Here is an 11,643-nt window from a genome sequence, read left to right as displayed (position 1 = left end):
ATAGCTTTCAAACATGACCCCTGGGAATCTCTGAAATTCTTCCAGAGAGTCTGCAAGGCCAAAAAGACTTCAAAATAGTAATAGATATTATTTACATTTTTTCACAAGTGTATAGCAGAAATTTTCAGAGGTTAGATGACATTTTTGTTCTAAATTCTTTTCAGTTTTAATTTCTAATATGATATTCAGAGGTATAAGCCCCTTACAGAAAATCTCTTCATCCTCAATAATTTTGAAAATGTGAAGCATTCCTGAAAGCAAGAAGTTGGGGAACAACTGAGCTAATGGGTTTAGCAGCCAGTGATTATTATCCCTGAATTTATTATTTCATTAGGTGTTACAAATAGTAATATTAATATTAAACTGTACATCTGATCTTATCACTCTTCTGCTTAAAACAGCTTTCTATTGTTCTTATCTTAGGTATTTTGCAACATCTAAAGAACATGATAGAGTATTTTACTGTACATAATGATCCTCTATTGATGCTTTTGTGCTGAGGGAATTTTCTATTTCTGGATACAAAGCAAGAAGTTGATATTCCAGAATTTATCTAGAAAACTATTCCTGGGGGAACAGAGAAACTACAGAAAACAGCATAAGAGAAATGAAAAATACAAAAAAAGAGAATGAAAGAAATGTTAGTCAGTGAAAAAGTCTTACATGCATCCTAATGGTGTTCCAGAAGGAGCGGAGAAAGAGTATGTGGCAGAAGAAACATTTGAAGAGAAAATGGCAAAGAAGTTTCCAAAATTCTCTCAATGGCTCTGTATGCCTCGCACCTTCCCATCTCTTTTTTCTTGTTCTTTTCCCTGTGCTTCAGTTTGGATAATATATATTGACTTTTCTTCAAATTTACTGATCCTTTTTCCTATGTCCAGTTAGCTGTTAAACCTATACAATGAATTCTTAATTTTGGCTATTGTATCTCTCAAGTCCAGAATATCTATTTGCTCTTTTTTATTATTTTATTATTATTATCATTATTATTATTATTTTAGTGAGCTCTATGCCCAACGGGGTTTAAACTCATAACCCTGAAATCAAGAGTCAAATACTCTACCAACTGACCCAGTCCTATTTGCTCTTTTTTACAGATACAGCTTTATTGTTTAAGTTCTATATATTTTCATGTTTCATATATCTTTTCCTGAGCTTTCCTTAACACATTCATAATACTAATTTAAAAGTCCTTGTCTGCTGATTCCAACATCTGGGTCACTCTGTGGGTCTGCTTCTAATGGCTGTATTTTCTCTTGATTGCAAGTTACATTTTTCTTCATATTTGTATGTATTGTATATATATATTTTTTATTGTATGTTGAGCATTGTATATCCAAAAGCTTATGGGAACTGAAATATTTTGTCCCAGGGAGTGCATATCTTTTCCACTGTTAGGAAGTTGGAATAAGAGACAATGAATCTGAGCCAATCAGGCATTATGCTCTGTTGGATTTGGATTTCAATGTCAGTTTTAGTTCACCTCAGATTTCAAACTTCTTGAGGGTGATATTTGGAGTTCTCTGCTGTATGTATAACATACCTATTCCTCTAGCAGGACTTTGAGATCAGGCATTGTGAGACCAACCACATCTCACTTGGAAGCAGAAGTCCTGCAATTAACAAATTTATAATCTGTTTATTAAAGACAACCTAAAAAATAATTCCAAATAAAAAGAGACAAAAATCAATCAAAATACTGTCATTTTAATAAAGCAACATCATTATTTTAATGTATTTTCTTATGAAGTTGTTCTGGGACTATATAGGTTATAATTGTTTCATTATTTAATTGAAAATCTGAAATTAAGTATATACTTTGATTGAGGGTGAAGTTACTATCAAGAAACATTTCCTGCCAAATCCTAAAGGAAAATCATATTCATAATGAGACTGTTTGTTTTTAAAATTTGTCTAAATTCCAGTGGTAAGGAGGCATCTCTACTTTTGCATTCTTGCAAGTTGATTAGTGTGGTAATGTCAATTTGATGTGGCTTCTTGAATTACTATTCTTATAATTCTCATTGGGACTCAGGTCTATCAAAAATTCTTTTATTTATTTATTTTTTAAGTTTATTTATTTATTTTGAGAGAGAGAGAGAGAAAGAAAGAGAGGGAGAGAGAGAGAGCAGGGGAGGGGCAGAGAGAGAAGGAGAGAGAGGGAATCCCAAGCAGGCTCCACACTGTCAGCACAGAGCCCAATGCAGGGCTCAAACTCATGAACTGTGAGATCATGGCCTGAGGTGAAATTGAGAGTCAGATGCTTAACCAACTGAGCCACCCAGGAGCCCCCAACAATTCTTTTAAATAAGTCTTTTAAATTAACATCTAAACTTCCTAATTCTGGAGTATTAATTTTGGTTAATCTCTTAGGTAAGTACATCTAAAGCTAATAGTAGCATTTCTTTAAGGGTAGATAAGTCATATATTTTCCAAACCTTTGAGTATCTAAGAATAAATTTGTTACTTTTCTACATGAAAGACAATTTAAACATAGATTCTAATGTCACATCCTTTATCCCTCAAAACTCTGACGATATTGCTTCATTAAGTAGTTGGTATTTAATATAACAGAGGAGAAGTCTGATGTCAATGTGATTTTTGCTTCTTCAAATATACCATGTTGTATCTCCATCCTTCACCTATCCACTAAATATCCACCCATGGCATATGCACTCTCTTAACCCAATAACCAACTAAAACTCGGAGGATTTTTCTTTATCTTGTGTATTACTCAAACATCCTACCAAAATATTTTAAAATACAGCTCTCTTTTTTATGATTTGAATGTATTTCACAAGGCTGAAGTAAAGCATTGGCCATTACTCTGAGGGCCATCCTAGTCAGATGTGGTGATGAACAAAGAGCGTGGCAAGCTCTAGATTGTCCTTATTCTCCTTTACTTCACCTCCACCTTGTCCTCCTATCTGCCAGACTTGATGATGAGAAACAAATACTTGATTTGGACCCACAGAAGCAACAACTACACAGAAGCAAAAGTGGTCATGTGGGCAGGAATGGAAGTTATGCATGGACTTAGCAACATGATCTTCACTGACTAAAACCACTGCAATGAAATAAAGCTAGAATAGTACACACCAAAAATGAACCCTTGATTTAGGACCATTCCATGGAGGATAAGTCAACTTTGGTAGCAGGTTGATTACATTAGATCAATTCCATCACTCGAAGGGTACACTTCATTCTCACTGGAAGAGACTTACTTTGGAAGCATATTTCCTTTTCCTGCCCATGATGCTTCAGCTCAAACCACCACAACCGGTAGATTTATAGAATGCTTTACTCATAATATTCCAAAATTCTTTGGAATGTATAATATTCCAAAATTCTTTGGAATGTATAATATTCCAAAATTCTTTGGAATGTATAATATTCCAAAATTCTTTTGGAATATATTTTTTCCCACCAAAAAATTCATTTAACAGTAAATGAAGTGTGGTGATATGCTTATCTCATAAAATTCACTAGTCTTACCATGTCCTCATCATCTAAAAATAACTGTCCTAATGGAATGGTAGAATGGCCTTTTGCTTTAAAACACTAAATTATCTTTTACAGCAATTAAAACATTTTATTTTATCTTCATTTATTCTATTATTGACACTCTTCATTCCTTTATTTTGATCTATGTTTCTGATGTATATAATATTTTTTCTCCTTTAAGAATATTCTTTAACATTGCTTGTAGTTTTACTGGCAATGGATTCCTTCAGTTTTGATTTGTCTGAGAATATTTTTATTTCATCATTTTAAAAATAATTTTTAAAAAATTTTAAAGTAATCTCTACACCCAATACAGGGCTCAAACTCACAACTCCAGATCAAGAGTCTCATGCTCCACTGACTGAGCCAGCCAGGCACCCCTATTTCATCTTCATTTTTAAGGATACTTTTGCTGACATTGAATTATGGGTTGAGTTTTCTTCTTTCAGCACTTGAAAGATGTCACTTTGTCTTCTTGTTTACATACTTTTTTGGTGAGACATGTGTTATAATTCTAAGCCTTGTCTCTTTATAGGTAATGTTTCCTTTTCTCTGGATACTTTTAAGATTTTTGTCTTTGGTTTGCTACTGTCTGAATATAGTATGTCTTAAAGAGTGGGGTTTTGGTATTTATTATACTTGGTGTTCTCTGAGCTTCCTGGCTCTGTGACTTAACTGTTTGTCAGTCATTCTAGAAAAATTTTGGCTATTACTTATTCATATATTCTGCCTTTTCTTTCTTCTCCTCTGAGATTCTAATTATACATGTATCAGGTCATTTGATATTGTCTCACATCTCTTGGATAGTCTGTCCTGTTTTTTCCTTTTATGTATTCTTCTTTTCTTTTTACATTTCAGTTTGGGTGATTTTTATTGACCTATCTTCAAATTTACTGATTCCTTGCTTCTTGTGTTGAGTCTACTGATGAGCTCATCTAAACATTGTTCATTTCCATTACTGTGTTTTTTTATTTTGATCATATGGGTCTTCCTTTGCACTGCTCTCCAGGGAGAATCTGTCTCTTGTATCTGTCCTAGTCATATTGTACTATTATTTTAAAAATCAGGGGCGCCTGGGTGGCACAGTCGGTTAAGCGTCCGACTTCAGCCAGGTCACGATCTCGCGGTCCGTGAGTTCGAGCCCCGCGTCAGGCTCTGGGCTGATGGCCCAGAGCCTGGAGCCTGTTTCCGATTCTGTGTCTCCCTCTCTCTCTGCCCCTCCCCCGTTCATGCTCTGTCTCTCTCTGTCCCAAAAATAAATAAAAACGTTGAAAACAAAATTTAAAAATCAAATCATTTTAGCCTGAGGTGGTGGGTAAGGAAGGAGGGTATTCTATGATGTTCAGATTAAGTAATAGCTGTAAGTAGGCACTGTAAACTTAGATTTTGGGGTATGGACATCATAAGTGCTTCTATCTCTCCTAAAAATGTAATTATTAGACCTAGCATTTCTTCCTGCTCCTCCTCCAAGTGTAGAGCATTCTTTTTGCCTACAGTTTTTGGTGCCCTTTTCACCTCAATTTAAGTGTTTTTTGTTCCATAGAAGAAATAGAAAAGATGGGTTTCAGCAGTGTCTGTTGTTCCCCTCTCACACCCAGCACAGTGAAGGAATCTTTCTCAGGATTCTCCCCACTCTTCCTTGTGAAAGCCTGGTTGAATTCCTGGAGGAAAATCCTGTAAAAGTGTGAAATTTCCTGTCCAAAAAGTCATCGCTAAGACAGATATCAAGAAACTTACTGCTTATGTTTCATTCTAGTAGTTTCGTGGTTTTAGGTGTCACATTCAAGTCTTTAATCCATTTTGAGTTAATTTTTGTGTATGGTATAAGAGTGGTCCATATTATTCTGTTGCATGCAGTTGTCCAGATTTCCCAGCACTATTTATTGAAGAGACTGTCCTTTCCTCATTGTGTATTTTTGGCTCCTTTGTTACAAATTTGTTGGCCATACATGCGTGGGTGTATTTCTGGGCTCTCTATTCTGTTCCATTGATCTATGTGTCTGTTTTTATGTCAATACCACATTGTTTTGATTATTATAGTTTTGTACTATAGTTTGGAATCAGGGAGCATGATGCCTCCAGCTTTGTTCTTCTTTCTCAAGATAGTTTTGGCTATTTGGGTTTTTTGATGGTTCTACACAAATTTTAGGATTTTTGTTGTATTTCTATGAAAAGTGCCATTGGATTTTGATAGCTAGTTATTTATAGATTCCTTTGGGTTGTCTGGACATTTTAACGATATCAAGTTTTCTAATTCATGAACATGGAATATTTTCCATTTATTTGTATCTTCTATGTTTTCATCAATGTCTTACAGTTTTCAGTGTAAAATCTCTCACACCCTTGGTTAAATTTATTCATAGGTATTTTATTCTTTTTGATGGAATTGTAAATAAGATTCTTTAAAATTTCTCATTATAATAGTTTGTTATTAGTGCATAGAAATGCATATTTTTCCATATTGATTTTTTATCCTGCAACTTTACTGAATTCATTTATTCTAACAGTTTTTTGAGGAGTCTTCAGGGTTTCCTGTATATAATATTATGTCATCTGCAAATAGTGACAGTTTTATTTCTTTCTTGATCTGGATGACTTTATTTCTTTTTCTTACCTTATTGTTATGGCTAGGACTTCTAATACTACGTTGAATAAAAGTGGCTAGACTGGGCATCTTTGCCTTGTTCCCAATCTTAAAGAAAAGCTTTTAGCTGTTCACTTCTGAGGATAATGTTAACTGTAGATTGTCATATATGGCCTTTATTATGGTGAGGTAAATTTTCTCTATACATACTTTGCTGAGAGTTTCTTTTTTTAATTATATATGGATGTTGAATTTGTCAAATGCTTTTTCTGCCTCTATTGAGATGATCATATGATTTTTATCCATTCTAATGTGGTATATTACATTGATTGACTTACAGGTATTAAACCATCCTTGCATCCCAGGAATAAATTTCACTTGATCATGGTTTATTTTCTTTTTAATGTATTGTTGAATTTGGTTTGCTAATATTTTGTTGAGACTTAAAAAAATTATTTTTATTAAGTTTATTTATTTATTTTGAGAGAGAGAGAGAGAGAGAGAGCACAAGTAGGGAAGGGGCAGAGAGATGGAGAGACAAAATCCCAAGCAGGCTCTGCACCATCAGCACAGAGACTGATGCGGGGCTCAAACTCACGAACCGTGAGATCATGACCTGGGCCGAGATCAACAGTCAGACGCTCAACTGACTATGCCCCCCAGGCACCCCTATTTTGCTGAGACTTTTGCATCTATGTTCATTAGGGATATTGGCCCATTAATTTTCTTTACTTGGGGTGTCTTTCTCTGGTTTTGTTATCAAGGTAATGCTAGCCTTATAAAATGAGTCTGGAAGTGTTCCCTCCTATTTTTTGGAAGATTTTGATATTGATTGATATTGATTCATCTGTAGGTGTTTGGTAGAATTCATTAGTAAAGCTATGTGATTCTGGGCTTTTGTTGTCAGATGGCTTTTGATTACTAATTCTCCTTACTAGTAATCAGAGTGTTCAGATTTTCTATTCCCTCATGCTTCATTCTTGATAGATTGTATATTTCTAGGAATTTATCCATTTCTTCTAGGTGTTCCAACATCTTGGTGTATAATTGTTCATAGTGGTGTCTTGTGATACTTTGTATTTCTGTGGTGTCAGTTGTAACATCTCCTCTTTCATTTCTGACATTATCTGAGTCCTTTCTTTTTTTCTTAGTGAGTCTAGATAAAGGTTTGTCAATTTTGTCTATCTCCTCAAAACCAGTTTTTGGTTTCATTGATCTTTTCTATTGTGTTTTCAATCTCTATTTCACTTATTTCCACTCTGACCTTTGCTATTTCCTTTCTTCTTTTAATTTTGGGCTTTATTTATTCAACTGTTTTGAGTTTCTTGAGGTATAAAGTTACGTTGTTTGAGATTTTACTTGTTTCTTGATGTAGACATTTATTGCTATGAACTTTCCTCTTAGAGCTGCTTTTGCCACATCACATAAATTTTGGCATACTGTATTTCCATTTTTGTTTGTCTCAAGTTATTTTTTTGTCTTTTGATTTCATCTTTGACCCATTGGTTTTTCAGAATTGAAATATACTTATTAAAATGAAATCATTTATAGTTCTAGAACTCAATGTAATTTAGTTGCTAATTTAACAGTGAATATCATGTTTCATTTATATTACATCAACATCTACATGTGTGGTATGCATTATAAGATTAATATGGATTATTTGATATTTCAAAAAGTTTTCCAGGAGCTAAGTACAAATGCTGGGAGTACTGCAATAAGTTCTGAGTGCCCACAGAACCACAAACTGGAACATGAAAAAAAAGCAAGAAAATGGAGGCTTGACACTATTGGCAAATGACTATTAAGCAAAAATCTATTGAATATGTACTAACAGAGAGGAAGGAAAAATTAATTTTTTAAATTTATTTTGCTGCTCAAATCTTTACATACTCTGGTTGTGTGTATGTCTCAACCTTCTGACCTTCATTGTATTCTGACAACTGCCATTTGTTTTGAGGACACAGAGCAAAAAATATGGAGAAGCATTCCCCTGAGGCCACAAGTAATATTAGGAGGGCAGATGTTTTAAGGTCACAGTTACCATTATGGTAGTGCTGAGTGCCAGATTCTGAGTGACAAAGGCATCCTTCCATTCTTGCAAATGTGTGCATGTGTGTTTATGACATATAGGGGCCTCTAAGATATGGGGACCAGAAGATTGGCTCCTCTTGCCAAGGAATAATTATAGTACTGGTTCTATCCTTTTTATTAAGTGCCAGTTAAATATCTTCTAATAGAACCCATTTCATTCACTTAGGTCACATATGTACCTTGGAAAATGGTTTAGATACCTCTTGATGGCTTCCTGTATTAGTTTTCTATTGCCAGGTAACAAATTACTACAAGTTTAGTAACTTAAAAAATTATACATCTATTATCTTGGTTTCTGTGGGTCAGAATTTTGGGTATGACTTACATTCCTTTGCTCATAGTCTCACAAGGCTACAATCAAGGTATTATCTGGGATGTATTTTATTTATTTATTTATTTTTTATTTAAATTTTTTTTTCAACTTTTTTTTTTTATTTATTTTTGGGACAGAGAGCGACAGAGCATGAACGGGGGAGGGGCAGAGAGAGAGGGAGACACAGAATCGGAAAACAGGCTCCAGGCTCTGAGCCATCAGCCCAGAGCCTGATGCGGGGCTCGAACCCAGGGACCGCGAGATCGTGACCTGGCTGAAGTCGGACGCTTAACCGACTGCGCCACCCAGGCGCCCCTATCTGGGATGTATTTTAATCCAAATGCTTGGTTGGTGAAGAATCTGCTTCCAAGATCATTTGGTTTATTTATAGAATTTATTTCCTTATGGCTACAAGGCTACATGGCTAGATGGCTACATGGCTGAAGCCCATTCTCAGGCTACCCAACATTCTATAGGCCAATTTAGTAACTTTTAATATTGACTTCTTCAACATAGTTTTTTACTGCATCAAGTCAACAAAAAGAATCTCTTTCCTCAGGGAAGATCCAGTTCGGGCTTCGTGCCGACAGTGCGGAGCCTACTTGGGATTTTCTCTCCTTCTCTCCCTCCACTGTTCCCTCTCTGTCTCTCTGTCTCTCAAAATAAATAAATAAACATTAAAAGAAAAAAAAAAAGTAGAGACAAGATTCCAGTTCAGGTAGTATGCTTTCAAAGGCCATTTTTCGTAATTGTTACATTACACTGTCTCATTTTATATACTTCAAAACTTCAGTTTCCCTTTTTATCTATTCCTTTTTCAAGTTTATGCTGTTTTTCAAAAGTTCTATTTTCTCTATTCAATTGGTGCTCAATTGCTACCACTGAAATTCATTTATTTATGTTTATTATTTTAGTTTTTTTTGTTTTTTGGAATTTTTTTTTCTGAGAAATTCTGTGATTTTGCTTTACTCCTGCATTTTTTTTTCTAGAAGAATATTCAGTCTGTTTGTATAAAGCCAAATGGTTGACAAAATATGGAAATCTTTTAGTACTGATTGGTAAGTAGCTGTCCCACCTCTGAATACTCCTCCTACCATCCAGTCTGCCTCAGTCCCCAGTTAAATAAGCCCTGGACCTCTTCACAATCTGACAACTAAATGATTAACATCTGACACAGTAGAAGGTTTTCATGTCTGCTTCCACTCTGGCCAGTGCCTAGTGCCATAAGGAATGAGAAATATTTTGCATTTCTGTTTTACTTAACTTGAATTCTTTTTCTTTTGTATTATTCTGACAGCTACTTTAAGCTCTTCATTATTAATCAGGTCACACTTTTTACAGGAAACAGGCAAGACATTTTCCTATATTCTATGAGGAAGATTTAGGTTCTCTTGTTCTGTATTTCTTTTATATTTAGTGTGTAATTTCATGATAGTAATTATTTCGTAATGTTTATCTGTATATACGTTTCTTTCTCCATTAGAGGCAGTGTCATTTCCTCTGGGCATCCTTAGTGGCTACAATAGTGTGTGAGTGCATAATTAATACTGTATTTGTTGAATGAAACAATGAATGATTGGTTAGATCAACCAGCAGGTGGAATGTCTGAAGAGACTACATAATGTGTGGTTGAATATATTTGGGGAAATTCAAATACAATAAAACCATCTAGTTGGAGCCTTAGGGAGGCAAGTCTAGAATATGAGCATATCTATTAAAATCAATCAATTAGTGAGTCAATGGTGAATTATTTTCCCCTTTGCCATTAGTCTAGACAATTGCGAGTGAATTGTTATAAACATGATTCTTTTTTATTTGTTTATAGGAAACATACAAAAAGAAACCTGATGGGCTTTATTATTCCAATCCCATTTTTCTTATTATAGAGTGCAACTTTTAATGTCTATATTAATATTTATAATTAGTTGAGTATTTTATAACTGAGCATCTATGTACTAAATAAATTATAATACATAATTTATTATAATTGAGCCTCTATTCGTAACTTTTTGAAGAATCATGTACTATGCTCTGTGTTACATACTTTACAAAGCTAAGCAATAAAACCACACAAATCTAAATGTGTTATTTCCTGACTTAGAACCTTTTAAATGATCCCTCATTACTTTGTAACAAAGATCAGCTTTTAGGCAGAATATCTACTAAATCAGTTCTCATGTTACAATTTGCCTTTTCGAGGAAGGCATTACTCATTTTCCAACTCTGGATTAAGCGATTCTCCTAAAAGCCACCCAGTATTTCAACTGAGTTGAAAGACCCAAATTATAAAAATAAGTATTAACCACCCTCCACTAATTTCTTATTACTTACAAAAATTTCCTGTTTACTCTTCTGCTTCCTCTAGTATAGATTTCTTGAGGCCGGGCTAGACCACAGTGATTACTAAATAAAAAATGAGTAGATTAATTTAAGCAAAAAATTACATTCAAAACAAGTTAACAAAACCTTATGATCTATTTGTCAGGCTCTTCTTGTTTGGCAAAACACCTTTACATTGATTTATCCTGTCATTGATCTCTCTTAACCGACTTGAATCACAGGCATTATCACTATTTTAGAGATGAGAAAACCGTGTTAACACACGTGTTCCAAGAAACAGGCAAGAAGGCAGGAGTACTTGGACGTGAGCCCAGATCTCCCAACAAAAGGAGTTGCACTTTTTTCACTACATCCTATGGCCTTCATTAACGATTGGTTCCCAATATAAAACTGAATATAAGGGATACAACTTCTGGTGAAAGGGTATGATTGGAAGTGCTTGCTCTGGCACAAAACTGAAAGAAAAGATGTGTTTTCGCCATTCTCTCATTACTTACAGTTTAAAGTATACTTTGTGAATTTTTAATATAAATGATGAACAAATATACTTAAGGCTTTTTGAAAATATTTCTCTCAGCTCTTTAACTCTCACCAACCTATTTCCTTCCTTCTTTGCTGAGGCTCATAGAGGGCGCTCACAAAGTGCTACTCACTGGGTAAAGCGAAGCTCCACTCAAAACACACTTCACACTGCAACTAAAAGGCGCAGCGCCACCACCTCAGACTTCCTTCTCCTTTCCAAGGCAGGAGGCGTGGCCAATTTCCCTCATTCAAATAAAAAACCAGGAGATTTGCATGGGGAACGGCT

General features: G+C 34.7%; 1 long non-coding RNA gene across 1 annotated transcript; it reads right to left on the bottom strand.

The window, feature by feature from the left end:
* Nucleotides 1-999: 999 nt before the first annotated feature.
* LOC121038893 (uncharacterized) lies at nt 1,000-11,614 on the bottom strand. Its single transcript, XR_005794556.1, has 3 exons — nt 11,489-11,614; nt 10,827-10,898; nt 1,000-1,613 (listed from the first exon to the last, which is right to left on the bottom strand). It is a non-coding gene; the product is annotated as an uncharacterized LOC121038893 (long non-coding RNA).
* Between the last annotated feature and the right edge of the window lie 29 nt (nt 11,615-11,643).

This window comes from Herpailurus yagouaroundi, unplaced genomic scaffold (genome assembly GCF_014898765.1).
Source record: "Herpailurus yagouaroundi ecotype Mexico unplaced genomic scaffold, PumYag 166, whole genome shotgun sequence".
NCBI lineage: Eukaryota > Metazoa > Chordata > Mammalia > Carnivora > Felidae > Herpailurus > Herpailurus yagouaroundi.
Note: the sequence above shows the minus strand (reverse complement) of the source record. Positions and strands in the feature narration are given on the sequence as shown.